The sequence below is a fragment of the Lactuca sativa genome, chromosome 8, assembly GCF_002870075.4.
Source record: "Lactuca sativa cultivar Salinas chromosome 8, Lsat_Salinas_v11, whole genome shotgun sequence".
NCBI classification, from domain to species: Eukaryota; Viridiplantae; Streptophyta; class Magnoliopsida; order Asterales; family Asteraceae; genus Lactuca; species Lactuca sativa.
In genome coordinates, this window is record NC_056630.2 from 284,382,404 (window position 1) to 284,399,998 (window position 17,595).

Genomic DNA, 17,595 nt, shown 5'->3' on the forward strand with positions numbered 1-17,595 from the left:
GATGTGCTCCAGATCAATCTCCCTCTCCCTAGCTCTGGAAATCATGGAATCCAGGGTAGGGCAAGCTGAGAAACTGACATGCTCCCGGATGTCAGCTTGTAGCATGTCATGGTAGCGGGTCCTCCTCATGTCCTTATCACTTGCATACCGGGCACCAGCAATGCCCTCTCCCGAAACTTGGCGGTGATCTCCGCCACAGTCTCCGTAGTCTGTTTCATGTCCAAGAACTCCCTGTCCAGCTGCTGAAGCTCCACAGCTGGCGCAAACTCTGCCCTAAATCTGGTCACAAAGTCTGACCAGGTCATAGCCTCAACAGTCGAGGCTCCCAGAGAGTCACCAACCGACTCCCACCAATCTTTGGCCCTGTCTCTCAAACACCCTGCAGCGAAACGGACATTCGACCCTTCCGGGCAGAAGCTTGTCAGCTGCGCAGACTCGATGTCTGCGATCCATCTCCTAGCAGCAATGGGGCCTTTCACCCCATGGGAATCCGGCACACCACTCCCTCTGAAGTCCTTAAAGGACAATGTGCGTGATCCCGACTGGCTGGTCGCCAAGTCGCTCCTGAACGCCCTGAGGCGATCCTCCATCAACTCAATGATCCCTTCCTTGATCGACCCAAAGATAACCAGTGTCGCATCAAGGATACCTCTCGTGATCTCGGACGCGATGAACTCACGTAACCCATCATCCACATGCTCGGATCCTGCACCCAAGCCCGATCCTGACCCAGATCCTGAACCTCCCGCTCCATGTCATGTGACCACCATTCTGAAAATAAACATACAAATGTCAGGGTCACATATACTTTCTAGAGGTCTCACACACTTTCCAAGTTTCCAGTTTCCATCTAGGCCCTCCTTGATTCGAGTACGGATACTCTGCTTTCAGTAGTATGGGCCCATACTACCTTCCACATCTACCCGTACTTTCCTCAAGGATTGCTTCAACTTCACCAAGTCCCTTTACTGATACCCCTTCTACTGACCTCATCCTAGGCTTCCCTAGGGCACTATCCAACCTACCCTCCGCCATCAGCTGCACTAGGAGTCCCCACCACCTCCCCCTAACTAGCTTGCGGATACTGTTACATATTTGTTCCTTAGCTAGTTGAAGATGGCCAGGACCCCCATAGCACAAAGCAAGTAGCATTCGTGTATTGGGTAACCAAACCAGGCATAACCTACACAGGCCATCCTACTGCTCACTAAACAATCCTAGCACACAGCTCATACAACAGGCATATAAGGCATCATCCCTAGACCCTTAGCCCTAACTAGCATGCAATTCTCAAAATCATATGTCAGGCACACAAGGCATCCTCCTAGATCCTTAGTCCTATTCTAGCATGCAGTTTTCTGAATAAAAACCATATAACATAACATAGCAAGTATGGGTATCTTGGGGAAAGCTTACTTGAGCTCGGCCGGTCGCATGCATCACACACTTCGTTTTTCTTAAAATCCTTCCATTTAGATTTTAGAAAACCATTTTCCATGTGAAAATCTTTTATTCCCTCGGTTTGAGTCCAGACACCCCCGAGGGTGTGTCCGAATCCCTCAAACCAGGGCTTTGATACCAACTTGTAACATCCCAAAATTCAAGTCCGAAAATTTCATTTTTGAATTAATAAATGTTAAAACATTTTACCATAACATTGTCAATAAAGCAACACATTACAAAATCATAATGTTGTGTCCCAAATCATGACATCAAAATAATGAAAATCGGAGTACAATCCCAGAAAGTCCAAGGCAGAATCATGTGTGTGCGTGTGATGCGATGCTACGCCGTCGGATCCTTCCCCTTAGACGAAGAGGTACCTGAAACCAAAACAAAAACCGTAAGCACAAATCTTAGTGAGTTCCCCCTTCATACCACATACCATACAATATCGTCAGTATATCCGGGTACTGACCTACCCTTCGGTCCTAAGGACCGCTGTCAGGGAAACTGATCCCTACTATACACATAACATATCTTACAGATAAATCTCATGACCAAAGCACATAACCAAACGAAGATAATTATCACAAAGACAATCATCTTCTAAATACTCCTCTTTGGTGGGCCGACATTGTGGCCTTAGACTTACCCCTACTGGAAGGTAACTCACCTCGTATGAGTAGTTGCTGATAATCTACGCGGGAAATCTATGTCTGCTGCTGCTCCGGAAATCCCCGGCTATAATCCCCACAAAACACTCAGTCAGAATCTGATATCTACTCTTAGGGTAAAATGAATATTTTACCCCCAACCAAGTCCAAGTCAAAGTCAACCTCCAGTTGACCCGACATGCCGAGTTGGGCCGTCAACTCGTCGAGTCCCTACCCTTTACTCGTCCTTATGACTCGACTCGTCAAGTTTGGCAACGACTCGATGAGTTCCCCTTATTTACGAACATCAATGAACCTTCATCCGACTCGTCGAGTTGTATGAACAACTCATCAAGTTCACCTTTATCTGATGAACATGTCCTGACCTTGACTCGCCGAGTTGTATAAACAAGTCGTCGAGTTCTTTCTCAAACATAAGGAGATTACCTTGGACTCGTCAAGTCTGTTCTAGCACTCGTCGAGTCCCATGAAATCTAGGTCTAAAACTAAGTCCAATGCATTGGGTCACTCCTTTTGACCTGCCACAACCCTTCTAACACCCAACTGAGTTCTTTTGACCCTCAACAGATATGGGACTAAATGCCTTGGACTCGTCGAGCCCCAAGAACGGACTCACCGAGTCGATAACGTCCACACCCTAAATCCTCAATTTCTAATGTACAACACTTGTCCAAATGATAGATCCAAGCCCCTAAGCTCGATCTAGCACGTAAAGTTACGAACTTTACGTGCATGCATGGGACTTTTGAGCCAAAAAGGCTCTAAAATGGCTCTTTTGTTGCATGGGACCATCCTTGGGTGCAAAAGCAACCCTAATCTGCCTTGTGACTCTTCCTAAGTGCTAAATCCGAGGTCTTGACCCCAACCATGTTTGCAAATCATGGTTGGTCACCTCATATGGCTTAAAAGCCCTAAATCTTCCCCAAAAAGGGATCTAACAAACAAGCACGCAAGGTACAGACTTTATACCTTTCAAAGACTACAAATGGTGAACCAAACTCGAATCCTTTAATCTCCTCTTGATCCGTCTAGGCTCTTCCTTCTTCCATGAGTTCAAAACCCACAAAAATCACTCAAAAGCCTTAGCTCTTGCACCAAAACACTTAGGGTTTGCTATGGAGGGTCTTTGGGAGCAATAGGGACGAGTGGTTGCTAAAATAGATGATTAAATAGGGTGCAAATCCTCAGATTAAGTTTTTTGTCTAGTCAGAGCCTACTCGTCGAGTCTGGCCGCTGACTCGACGAGTCCGTCACTTAAGTCCTATCCAAACCCAGTCCTACTCGACGAGTTGGGCCTTCAACTCGCCGAGTCCCAGGCCAAAAATGCAAAATACATTAAATAAAATACATACCAGGAACCTGGTGCTAAAAAAATCATCTATAATCACCTACAAAATATCTATAAGACTATTCTTCATGTTTTACTAAAGTTTAGTAAATATGGTTACACTTACAAGTTTAAGTGTAATTCTGATACATTGGAAAATTTTTGATGTATGCCAGAACGAATGAGAAGAATCAAATTAGGCAGAAGGATAAAAGTTTCTCAAATCTGAAAAGATGGGAGAGTACTTTAGTATCATGTTATATGATCATCTTAATGATTAAGAGACCTTATCACAATTCATCCTCTAAGTGCATTCTGATAGCTAAGAAGAGGAGCTATGAATTGTTGAAGTGGTCAAATCAAGAAGATGATTCATACCTCATTCCAAAAACAATTCTTAGAGTCATACTCCAAGATTGTAACTTGAGTGACATATCTTAAAGGAAGATTTCTTAACACTAGTCACATGTAAGAGAAAAAGTATCCTACTCTTGTACATTTGAAATTGGTAAGTTGTGATGTTTTGGATAAAACAAAGACCAGCTAAGACTAATTGTGTGAAGTGTTTGTCTTGATAAAGAATCCAAACCATCTCTTGAATATTTGGCAAGATAGTCTTATATGTCAAGAGGACAGTGGGAGTCTTAAAGATCCTGAGAAGAATTTCAAGATCTAATCAAGAATAAAAACTTGTAGTTTAACAATAGCACACGACGTGAGATTTATAACCTATCATGTTGACATATTTCTATTTCTTAGACCATTCCAGTTAAATTTGGCTTTACATATAAGTTCTAAGAGTTCTCAATCGGTTCCATAACAACTTGGAAGCAATGGCAGGCCCTTGTGCTGCTAGGTGGCAAGAAGTTAAGACTGCACAAGTTCAATCCATATGAGTTTGGATTTGTCATTATCCGTGTCTTGTGATTATGGTTTTGACAAATTCACATGGATAAGAACACATACACCATAAAATCTAAAGGTCATAAGGTTTCTCTCTGATTCATGAAAATGATGGTGAGGAAACACTTCCACCAAGTAGATTTGAAGTAGATAGCAAAGATCTAAACAATTGAGACTATGATTACGGCATCCCTTTACATGGTTCTAAAACTGTTTAGACACACCTGTGAGCTATCTAAGATAAGGTGTATGATTTTGATAAAGTCTTATCAAGGCAATCTCGTCTTAGAAATCTGAACTTTGGTAAGAAAGTCAGTAAAGTATTGACTTTTAGAAGTCCATCTGATTTTTGAGTACATGTCAAAGCTAGTGGGAGCATAAGTGTTATGCTAATAATCATCATGTTGGTGAGAGAATGATAATTATGATAAAGGTTGCAAGTTAGCAATGTTAATTATAGAAAACAAAAGTTTCAATTCGTGGAGTTGCAGGGGTTGAAAAGTTGTTTTGCTATAATTAAGGGAGAGGAAATTATACTTCATTTCAATTCTGAAAGCTTAGATTGAGGTTTTAATCATCTTTAGTCAATGATATATATGAATTTTGTGTTGGAATGGCTCAACATAAGGAAATTCTGTATATGGGTCTATTATTTGCGTTCTAAAATTCGATTACGATTACAGCATCCCTTTTCATAATCTGAGTTATAAGAACTTGTCAAATAGAAATATTGTAGCAAAAGGACTGGTCTAGTGTCATGTCTTTATGTGAGACATCATGAATCGTGTCCCATATGCTTCGGATATAGGATCGATTGCATGTGCTATAATATTCATCCTTTTACCTTCGAGATAAAAGTGATATATGTGGGCCCCTCGATGATTTAATGATGACACATGTGAGTCTTTGGCCAAGCCAGGATTGATTTGATCTGTTCAATCAGTCAGTCGTCATAAATCGGAAATCGGGAAACTGCAAATAGACAGAGAGAATGATTTTTAATCCATGTCTCATTCTATATGATATATAGAATGGAGGAATATATGATCCCTTATCTAATGGACAAGTCATTGACAAAGGTCAAAGTTCATCGACAAGGTCAGAGTTCGACAGCGGCTTTTGAGAGCGACGATTTCCAGTTAGGTTTTGAAGTCATACTCAATAATAGTTTTAGACTTATAATTGGTATGTACTTGACCCGACTCAGCATGGTCCATTTGGGTTGCTTGGCATTGGAACATTTGGATAGACCGTTTGTGAGAAAAAGACATTTGTGACATATTAATATATTATAAGTTCTAATATATTAATATGAAATCATGTTATTTAATTAGTATAGATCAAGAATTAATTTGGACTTAATTTAGTGATCAAAAGAAACTAATTAAATATATGGGGATTGATTGTGTAAATCATTCATTCTTATATTTGTGGGCTTATGATCCATGATTCCTTATGTTGGGCTTAACCCATGTGGTGACCCATGGATACTCCATGGAGGTTAAAACCCATGGAGCATAAGGAATGGGTAAAGTTATGGGTTACATGGTGTAACCCTAATGTGCACACTATATAAGGACCCCTTTAGCTCAGGAAATTGGCACAAGTGATACATATATGAGGGCTAGCCGATTTGAGCATGAAGTTTCTTCTTCTCATGGTTATTCCAAGTGTTGATGATGTTGTGTGAACCATTTGAGGTGTCACGCTTGGGGCACTAGGCTCTCGAGCATCATGGAGTCAAGCTACATCAAGAGGTATGTATTCTAACTTGTTATATTACCCAAGTATCAAAAGATTGTATGCTAGATAGGGTAATACCTTGGAATATTCATATTTGCATGTATAATAAAGAAAACATAGATTCAAGGTATTTAGGGTTGCATGTACACTTAGGTGTTTTAGAATGCTCAAAACCCAACAGTGTTATAAGAGCAAGGTTGTTTTCTGTTATATTGATGAAAATGTTTTATTTTCAAAGTTGAAAAAAAGGGAAAAAAAACATGACGTTTGTCAGATTTTAAGATAATTACTTGTTTTTCAAAAAAAAAACTAAATATTTGTAAAATTTGAATCATTTCCTATATGAGTTGAATTAGGTCAAATTTAGTAAAAGATAAAATGATATGATTATTTTATTAGTTTTAAAAGTTTGATCTAAAGTGTTATTTTTTTGGAACCTCTGTAAGTTATGGATATGAAAAGGTTTTAAAAAAATTGACTCAAAGTTTTTTGTCGAGTTACAAAATTTAGTGTTAATGTTTTAAAGAATTCCATAACTTATTCTTAAGTTATGGAACATGAAAAGTTTCATCATAAAACAAGCATTTAACTCCATAAGTTATGGATTACCAAAAGTTTTATGTTTCCTTGATTTATGAGTTAGTTTAGATTAATGAAAAAAAATTGTATTTGAGTTGTTTTCAATCCTAATTAATCTAGAGGTAGTTCATAAAATGTGTTTTTGTAACTTGTCCTAAAGTTACATAAAAGGTCACATTTATGAATCTTAAAAATCATAAAAGTGTCATAGGTTACATAAAAATGAAGAGTCTTTTTCATTAAATAGTATTATGACTCCATAACTTGTCCTCAAGTTATGGATTTTTAAGAGTTACTTCTTTAAAAGTGTCATTAAAGAATAAAGGGTTACATAAAAAGTGAAGAGTCTTCATTTTAATGAACCATTAAACTCATAAGTTATGACATGAAATTTTTTGAATAGTTTCAAAATTTGCCCTCAAGTTTTGGAATTTGTAAAGTTTTCCCATGAATACTTTAATTCCAATTTAAGCCCTTAGAATTTTAAAAGTTAAAATTCAACCCTTATACTTTACAATATTATAAGTTAATAATATTTATATATGTATAAGAGCAAGTCATCTTACTATTAGTAGGCCTTATTCACGAAGCCGGTCTATAAGGGGGTATAAGGTTACTGCCTATAAAATGGCAGTTTAATGGGTGTCCACTCTCACCCACCGCTTCCTTGACTGGTTGAGGGTCGTTAACTGAACAGGTAGGACAAGGACTATAATTCTCCCTTCATTAAAAGTGTCACACCCCGAAAACCGAAGGCGGAAACATTTCCGAGGTTGACTCCATGTTGAGTATCAAATCCAATGTACATAGTAAGTAAAGTGAAACAAACATTACATTACATATTAAAAGTTTTACAATTTGTTTCAAAAGACATTGTTTATACAATTGTGATACATAGTATAGATATGAACAAAACGAACGAGCCTTTTACGCACACCGTCCTGGATCAAGTAAGTCTTCGGGTACCTGTACTATCGTTGACCTGAGAACACAAGCGGTTTGAAAATCAGCATAACGCTGGTGAGTTCATAAGTAGTTTTGTTTTGTGAAAATGTTTATGTATCCCTTCTGTTTCTGAAAATGTAACACACGCCAAGAAAATCCCACATTTTCTTAAAAGTTGGTTATTATTTCACAAAAGTAAAGTATGGTTTGGTTATCCAATTCGTTGTTCTATTCCGTTGTACCAGTGTATTCCCAGGAAAGTCCCATACTTTCCTGAATATTAGATGTTGTAAAAGATGTAATGTTAATCAGTTGGTTACACTTTTCTGGTTATATATACGTTACCCAGGAATGCCCCATGTTTTCCTGTATGTTGGTTTTCGATGTGAAAGATGTATTCTGTTAGACCTGGTTATGTACAAGGTTTCCCAGGAAGGTCCCATACCTTCCTGAATGTTGGTTATCATTGTAAAAGATGTATACGTGTTATGTTTGATGTTCTCCCCAGGAAAGTCCCATACTTTCCTGAATGTTGGTTACCTTATGTAAAAGATGTAAAAGATGTAAAGTATGTAAATCGAAACCTGGTTATCTATAAAGTGTAATAAGTGATTCATTATTACTATAAGTAAATCTCTGTTATCCTAGTTGCGAGTTCCATAACCATACTATAGACTGAACCTGTGGCAATAAGTAGTCCACAACCTTGTGGCAATAAGTAGTCCACAATCCTTATGACTTTCGTCACCCTTGAACCATTTCGGTTCGGCTGTAGCTAGCAGCCAGGTGTGGGGTAGTCAGCCCCGTATAGATCTATACACTCAAGTCACGCTCTCTAAATCCCAGAGATTCTGGTTACGGGTGTAGTCCTCCACTCGCGTATCTCTGTGGAGTGTTCGCCGAGGACGTGTCTCCAATCATACAGGAATAACAAATTTACTAGTAATAATAAGATAATCCTCCATTCGCATATCTCTGTGGAATGTTACCGAGGACAAGACAATGTACAAATTATATTGTTCATGTGTTCTAATTTCATGCTTTTAACTGATAAAATATGGAAACCATTTGTGAATATATAAAACATAACGGTTTATAATACTCATTTCACAAATAAATGTTTATGTGATCTATATGTTCTACCAATTATCAGTTGCGTATATTAGTATTAAAAGCATATGAATTGTGAAACACACACACATAAAATAAGTTATGAGTACAAGAACCCTTGTACTTTGCTTGTGTTTCCCCCTGAAAACAGTGAAAACAGTGAAAAAGGATAGGGGTATGAACTCACCGGACTCGGAAATGTGTCGTTTTTGGATACTAGATGTTGGTTCGGGGATTGTTTACTCACGATGTCCCTATGTAAAATGTAATAATGTCTATATATAACTAATTAGTTTTACAATCACTAATTATTTGGGACATTACACTCCAACGAGGTTAAACACCTCAAAACGAGCGTTTGGAGTTACCCGGGTGACATCTACGGACGAGTATTGGCACTAGGGACTTAGGACTTGAGTTTACTCTCCAAAAGTAAACATTTAAATGAGTTTACAACCACAAAACACACCCACACATGAGTTTACGGCCGTAAACTCATGTTGGTGTGATTTTGAGGGTTTAATGGCTTGAATGGACTTGAGGATTGATGGAATGACTTACTATAATGCCTTGGAACACTTTGAATGAATTAGTACCATTTAAAAGGGAGTTTACGGCCTTAAACTTGGAGTTTACGGCCGTAAACTCTACTAGGGCATAGAAAAATTGATTTGAGACACAAGGAGTAATCACATGTGATTCTAACTAATTTTCTAAGGCTTGGTATCATTTTTAGGTTTCATTTAACTCCTTTACATGAGTTTACGGCCCAGATACATACTCTCTGGCCGTAAACTCCAATATGGTTAAGAAAAATTGGTTTTTGATGCTTAAAACACTTATATGCAATTCTAGAAATTTTTCCAAGCCTTGTTATGAATTTAGGTTACCATTAAACACATTTTTAGGAGTTTACGGCCTAGAAGCATGTTCTATGGCCATAAACTCTCCCATACTCATGAAAATTTAGATTTTGGTACATAAAACAATCACATGTGATTTTAGAAATTTAAGCAAACCATTGGAATGAATTAAATGCATCATTTGGCATAGGTATATGAGTTTACGGCCAAAGGGTATGTTCCTAGGCCGTAAACTCCTATATGTGGCATTTTTGATGTGTTTCAAACTCCAAAACTATTTTTAGATGGATCAAGAATTTACCACAAAGCTATTGGTTAAGTTACAAGGCATTTGGACATGATTTAAGGCACTAAATCCCCATTTTAGAGGAGTTTACGGCCCAAGAACAAACCTTGGCCATAAACTCTCTTTTGTCCCATAAAATTCATGTTTAATGTGTTCCAAATCTAGATTTGTAAGCCTCAAGGTCATATCTAAGTCCCAACTATGATTTGGAAGGGTAAATTTGGCTTAAAACCCCATTTTGAGGAGTTTACGGCCCAAGCTTGCTCCTTGGCCGTAAACTCATGTTCTTGGTCCCAAAACTTAATGTAATCATCAAATTGAAGGCTAAAGAGGTTGTATAACATGCTAGGGAAGTTACCTCAAAGATTTGAAGCCTTAAACTTGAGATTTGGACCTTTGATTTTGGATGAGGAGAGAGGTTGGAAGTGATTATGGAAGAAATGGCCAAAAGCTTCAAATGATAGCTTAGAATCACTTATATAGTGCTCGGGAATTGGACACGACGGAATTTTACCCGATACCGACGTTAGACGAAGCTTTTGGTCATACCCGACCAATTTGTCGTGACCCGATATGGTCGATTCTAAAATCATTCCGATAATTACTATGGGGTGTTAGAATGATTCCTAATGGCATTAAGACACCCCTTAAGTCATTTTAGGTCAATACAAGATAATGACTTAATAAAATGGAAAAATCGGAAACGAATTTGGAAACGACGTTTGGTTGATCGAATTGGATTACAATTGAGTTACAAGATGTGATATGAAATTTCGGGTTGTTACAAAAAGTATTAATGATATATATAAAGTAACTAAATGTTTTTTTTATAATTCCCAATCTTAGTTACTTTAGGAAAATGTGAATAAGGTGCTAATCCATGAAATTACACTTTGCACTTTGTTTAAGTCGGTTAGTGGAGCGTGTGTGGTTAACCGACACACTAACTTGTATTTAACAAGGTAGGCAAAGGGTAGCTTAATGTTTATCATAGTATCGATGGAGTGTGTGTGGTTAACCGAGGCATCGATTGAGGGGTAAACACTTAAGAGTACCAAGTAATTTGCATGGTTACTTCACACCTTGTTTTGTGATCCTCGGCATCCCAGTCACAAAACCTGAAGGGCACACTCGAGATTAAAACATGCCATTGAACAGTTTAATGAATCTCAAAATATCTAGGAGTTTCAAATCCAAGTAAAACCTAATAAATTATTTTGTTTTTCATGGTTGGAATTGGTGAATCGTCATTCACCTACCTTCAAATATTCTATAGCTTGGATTACGGCAGCACTCTTCCAAGTTATAAAATATTGGGTTGGGTCCTAGCCTTAATATTTCATATTTGGTGCTATATTAAGGACTTTAGATCAACTATCTTGAATATCTCCCAAAATATGTCTAGTTCAGACATTTATGATCTTCCAAAATCTCTTGGAACTTCACTTCCTCCACCTCTTCTAATTATTCTCCCTAACCCACAAGTTCAAGGTCATTCAAGACCTATTGGCATGCAAGGTCTATGTGTGATAGCATCTTGGAGATGAAGTCGCATATTGACAAGCCGGAAGAGTTGAGTGTCAAAGTCTTGAGAAAGTTGGATGTTCAATCACTTTCTATGTCACATAGTGAGTTCCTTTGGGACTACTATGGAACAGACTATGACAAGACCCTTAATGATATTATCTATTTGCTTGGTACTACTGAATCAGCAATGATTTGGAGCTTTGGTAAAGCAAATTTGATTAGTAGATCAACTTCCCAAACCTTCAATGGACATTGACAATGGTTGCATTAGATACCTAGTAAAAGCTTTCTCTTCCCAATTGAAAGGGATTGGCCATAGTCAACTCGGTTGACCAAATGGTAAAGAGAAAGGCTAACTATGAGATTGTCCCATGTACCATTCCCAAAGGGTCCATATGGTTCTATTGACAAAAGGAAAGGGCATTGGTTGTGAAGCTGCCAGATTTACCTAAAAGATATGGTAAAGTCAATAAGTTTGACTCTACTTCAGGTAAAGTCCACTATCAAACTCGATTAAGTTTCTATTCTGAGATTCTTATTACATGATGTGACTGGGTCACATGTTGATGTTTTAAGAATCAAAGGAAAAGTGAAGGAAACTTAAAGAAAGAGTATGTTGAATCTGACCATGAAGATGGATTTCTATCGCTTGATTGAAGATCGAATTCTTGAGCTACTCTTAGGAGTTATGATTGATTGCTAGGAAACATGTAATAGCATAGTTTTCATTTAAAGTTGCATTGTAAAGAAAAGTTTTCCGCATTTTATAAATAAATAAAAGTTTGTTTTTACTTTATTTTATATCTCGTTTCAATGACCATTATGAAAACATGATGTTTGTATATTTCTAGCAATATTGGAAATACAAATTTGATTCTTTCATTTGTGGTGGTGTCTAAATTTACGAAATAAGGAAAGCTTCTCATCATCCAGGTTTTCAGTTGGATAAAAACTTGGAATCATACAAGTTGTACAGTAAGAACTTTCAGCTTTTGAAAATTAAGACTAGTTCCTTGTCCACATTTATATGTGAGTCAAGTGAAGGACTAAGGGATTGCCACACCCCATAACCATGAACGGCGGAAATGTTCTGAGGTGGAGGACGTCATGTACAGTATCACAACAATGAAAAGTAGTAAAAAAGCAACAACATCGTCCATTGCATTAATAATATAATTTTAATACAATTGTGTTCTGTCAAATTATAATAGACACTAAAGTATAATCAAAATGAAAGATGATTCTTGAACGAGCTCCATCTTCTCTAAACCTTGCATCGGTACCTGTCTATCGATAACCTGAGGATACAAGTTATTTTGAAAGAGCGTATCAGCTATAAATCTGGTGAGATCATAAGTATTAATGTGTCTTAATTTGTATGTAAGTATTTGTATGACATGTAATGAAAGACTTGAAAATGTTTTGAAAGAAAGTTCGTGTAAGTATGAAAATGTTTGTAAAACAACTATAAATGTTTGAAAAACCCTAGAAATCCCTATGATTCCTACTATTATAAAAGGGAGTCTTCTACCAAGACCTAATTGTTCTAAATGTAGTCTTCTACCAAGACTTAACTGTTCTGAATGAAGCCTTCTACCAAGACCCGACCGTGCTACTATTATTATTATTATTATAAGAAATTGTATCCTTTGGTAATAGGATACTCAAATATAATTCACCTCATCGATTATGTGAATGGGTCACAAGATAAAGGTAATAATATAAATAACCTAAGTACTACCCTTTGGTACTACGATAACTAACAGTGTTAACTGAAGACATCTGTAGATGTACATTTACCTCCGTTGCTAACAGCTGGGTATAGGAATAGTTAGTCCCTTAAAGTATACATGTAATGGTATCAACCGTTGACATCCGTGGATGTGCTTTTACCTCTGTAGCTTACAGAGATTCTAGGAATGGTTAATCCCGCAACGTATCCTTTGGTACTAGGAAACTAAATCCAATATATCTCGTCGATTATGTGATTGTATCACAAGGTAAAGATAAGAATGAGGATTATATAACATAATCTATACATATAAAATGTAATAATAACTCATCATATGTTATCTATGTAAACGTACTCATGTAAATGTAATCGTGTAAATGTACTCATGTAAATGTAATCGTGTAAATGTACTCATGTAAATGTAATCATGTAAATGTAATCATGTAAACATATCTATATAATAGTATAGTAATGTATTGTAATGTTCTGCGTGTGCTAGTTGTAACGTGTGTTCTCTCTCTATCTAGCAAGTATTGACTCATGAATGAACTGACTCATTGTATGATATCGTGATCTAGTAATAGTTCTAGTATCTTCCTAAACTACCCATATGGTAGCTTACTAGTAATGTAACTGGTACGTATGAACATGGAAGTATATCCTTGCTACCCAAGGTTACTGAATGAACTGGAAGAACCTTTATGAATATATACACACATGATGTATAACTAATATTTAAACGACCTTCGGACAGGTACCCGATATCCCACCAGACCACATCTCAAGCGCGAAAAGGAAATAGGGTGGATAGCCTTCCTAAGTCCTTTAAACATTTCTTATATAACTATACATATATAGGCATGGAATTGACAATATAAAAGCATAAAATAAGTTTTGTAAAACCTTTTGAACATGATTTCTATCTAAGAAAATATCGACTTGAGGTCAATCTATAAAAACGGGTTGAAAGCATGGGTTTGATAAAATAGTTTAAGTATAAAAAAACATTTGTTTGAAACAAAAATGTAAATGAGTTTGAAATGAAACATACAGAGTAAAATGAATAGTTTAATAAGGAGTTTTAAACATATAAAATGTTTATGAAAAACATTTGAAGGAAACTATTTGGTAAAACGGCTAATGAGTAGTAAATCATTTGAATGCTGCTTATTAATCACATGTGATTAATATAATAACTAGCATGATTCTACTTGTATCCCCCCATAAAGCATTAAAAACATTTAAAACATTGATTAAGGGGTATGAACTCACCTGTTGTGAGTGGTACGGATGAACTGAAGAGGTAGGATTGCTAGGTGTCAAGTGAAGTCTTAAACACACTCTATGATCCTAGTTACCATATAATATCACATATATGTATCAAATTAGTTTGTAAACAACTAATAAACAAATTCAAGACAACCAAGGACATGCTAAACACTTATACAAGTGTTATAAGTCTCACGGGTTGCATCTAAGTGTTGTAGGGCAAGGTTATTGGGTTTTAGGGTTCAAGGGAACCCCTAAAATGAGTTTACTCCCTAAAGACCAACACCCCTTGAGTTTACGGTCGTAAACTCTTGATTTTACGACCGTAAGCTCCTAAACTTATGACCAATTGGTGTTTTGAAGTCTTCTAAGCTATTCCAAGCATTCCTACTTCAGGTTTAAGCCTTTGGAAGTGTTGTGTGGCATCAAAACACTCCTAAATGGAGTTTACGGTCTAAGGACCATTTCTCCATGAGTTTACTACCGTAAACTCTTATGGACTAAGGTATTTTGGTTTTTTCAAGTCCTAAACACTTCAAGGTAATAGCTTAGGTTAGATTTTAGGCATTAGGAGTAAATATGGGACATTTAAACACCTTTTGGGGTGTTTACGGTTTTGGGAGATCCCCAAACCGTAAACACATAAAAATGATTGTTTTCTTGTTCTTTTATGTGATATACACATCAAGGATGGATCTAGACAAGTCCCTAAGGAATTGTGAAGCATCTAGACACCCTAAAGCACCCTATGTCACTATACTTGGTGTTTACGGTTTTGGGAGCCTCCCAAAACCGTGAACACCTCGTTCTTGGTGTTATTGGGACTTTTCCTTGGTATAAATATGTATAGAAAGCTTTAAATGACTCTAGGATAGAAGTACTTACTTTGTGGAAGCTTGAAATGAACTTAATGTCCAAGAACACTAGTGTGTGTTCTTGGTGTTTTGGAAATCTAGTCAAAACACATAAAAGGATGGATGAAAAGATGTACAATCACTAGATTAAGTGTTATACTAACTTGAAAGGGCTAGAAACACTTACTAGATTGAAGATATTGAGCAAAAACTTGGATGACACTTGAGAGAGTTTTTGGAGTTTACTCTTTTGGGTAAAAATGAAAAGTGATCTACTTTGGGGAGTAAACTCATGCTTAAGGCATGAGTTTACGATTTTTGAGGGTGTTTACGGCCCAAACATAAAAGTTTAGCCGTGAACTTCTAAGCTACGTGGTATTCGCGGTTTAGAAATTTCAAGACCCGAGACGGCCCGTCCGTTCACCCGTTCGTTTAAAGATTAATTATTAAAATAATCAAACGAACCTAAATTTCCTAAAAACAAGTAAAAATGAACTTGTCTTATAATATGGAGTGATTGACTTTTAGGGTTTGACCGAATGAAAATTCCGGGTTGTCACATCATCCCACTGTTAGAGGGAATTTCGTCCCGAAATTAGAATTTAGGTAAGGAAGTAGGTATGAATGATCGAGTCAAGAGGTGGGAAACTTCCTAAGCGATTGGTTCTCGTGCTCATAAGTGAATTCGGGTCCTCGGTTGGTATTCCAATGAACCTTCACTAAAGGGACGCGGCGCTGCTTCGTCCGCTTGACTTCTCGGGCGAGGGTCACTACGGTTCTTATACGAAGGCGAGATCTCGTGAATTTCGATCCCATTGAGTGGACTTAAGAGAGTCCTAACGGAAACGTACGGTTTCAAGATCGAGACGCGAAGGGTAAAATGTACGTTACTGAGTTCGCGGAGTAGGTCTAGTCTGTGGGTTACAGGACCGATTCTGGTAAGAATCTCAGAGGCCCTAACTATCTTGGATTTAGCTTTCCACGCTTTATGAAGCATATTAAGCCATTCCCGGAGTGAGACTTCCTAAGGAATTTGGTCTCTCACTTAGAATTCCAAAGGTTCCTTCTCTTGCTTAACTTCCCATTTGAGGGCCACCCTCTGCTAGGTCAAAGTCGTAAGGGTTTCTGTAATTTGCGAGGAGTTCTGAATGGACTACGGTAGTAGGTCTGCAAGACCTAGAATTTGGCGAATTTCTGTCGGCGTCTTCGGTGTCAACAAATTCTCAAAGGTTTTGATAAATTGAAAGAGTACTCAAGGATTTCCACATCACTAATAGTGTGTCTTCGGAATTTGACTCTTCAATTCCAAAACTCGTGTTCAGAGATCTTTGCAAAAAGTTTCTCTGAGGGTAATGTTTCCATGGGTTCCTCTTACTACGAGGGTAGATAAGTAATTCATTACATGGAGAAGTGATGAACTGGTCCAAGTAAGAAAGACGTACCCCACCCATTTAGCTCTTGAATACTATGGGCGTATTGGTCCTATCCGAGGGGTATCACTACGGACTTGAAGTGTCCGCATCGAGTTCAGAAGGTAGTCTTTCAGACATCCTTCCCTAACACTCAAACTGGTGATATTCGGATCTCAGGTCCATTTCTGAAAGTAAATGTTTCCTTGCGTTTGCTCAACCAATTCATCTATGTGAAGCAGAGACAACGATTTCTAATGGAAAAATCTGGACGGAGTCCTCGATAGCCGAGGTACATACAATGCAATCCGTCGACCTCTGGAAGAATAAGATCGGAGTTCTCCAGGGTGAGAAGCCTAGTCTTCCAATTCTATTTATGTGTAGTTAGCTAAGTTGTCCGGGTTGTTCTTGTATCTCCGTAGGTGTTTAGACTGAAGGGCAATCTGTTTACAGAAGCCGTACTGGGTTCTAAGTTTGTTCACATGACGATGCGATTACTCATAGTCTTGGGCAGTTCTCTGTCTTGAAGTTCATATTAGAATTCATACATGGTTCAACGATCACAATCTCATGTATACGAGTCGTATATAATTAAGATTGAAAAGGTAGTCAAATAACTGATTCTTCTTTAAGCTCACATCCCATCGAGGAAGAAGAAGTTAAAGTGGAATCATAAATTCTAAACCTGTAGAACCTTGATTATATATCACCCCTATGTATACATTCTTCAGCGACAGATCAACTGTATGGATCTTTGGATTGAACTTGACGTATTGTACGAGTGGTACTTCGGGGATTTCTTCGGAAAAGAAAAGAACTATGAGGTACTCCACGCATGAGTACTTCGGTGTTCTGAAATGACGGTTTCGCTAAAAATACGTTTACTGAGAAAGAGATGTACTTATGAAGCTGGTATGGTGCGGATAAAATT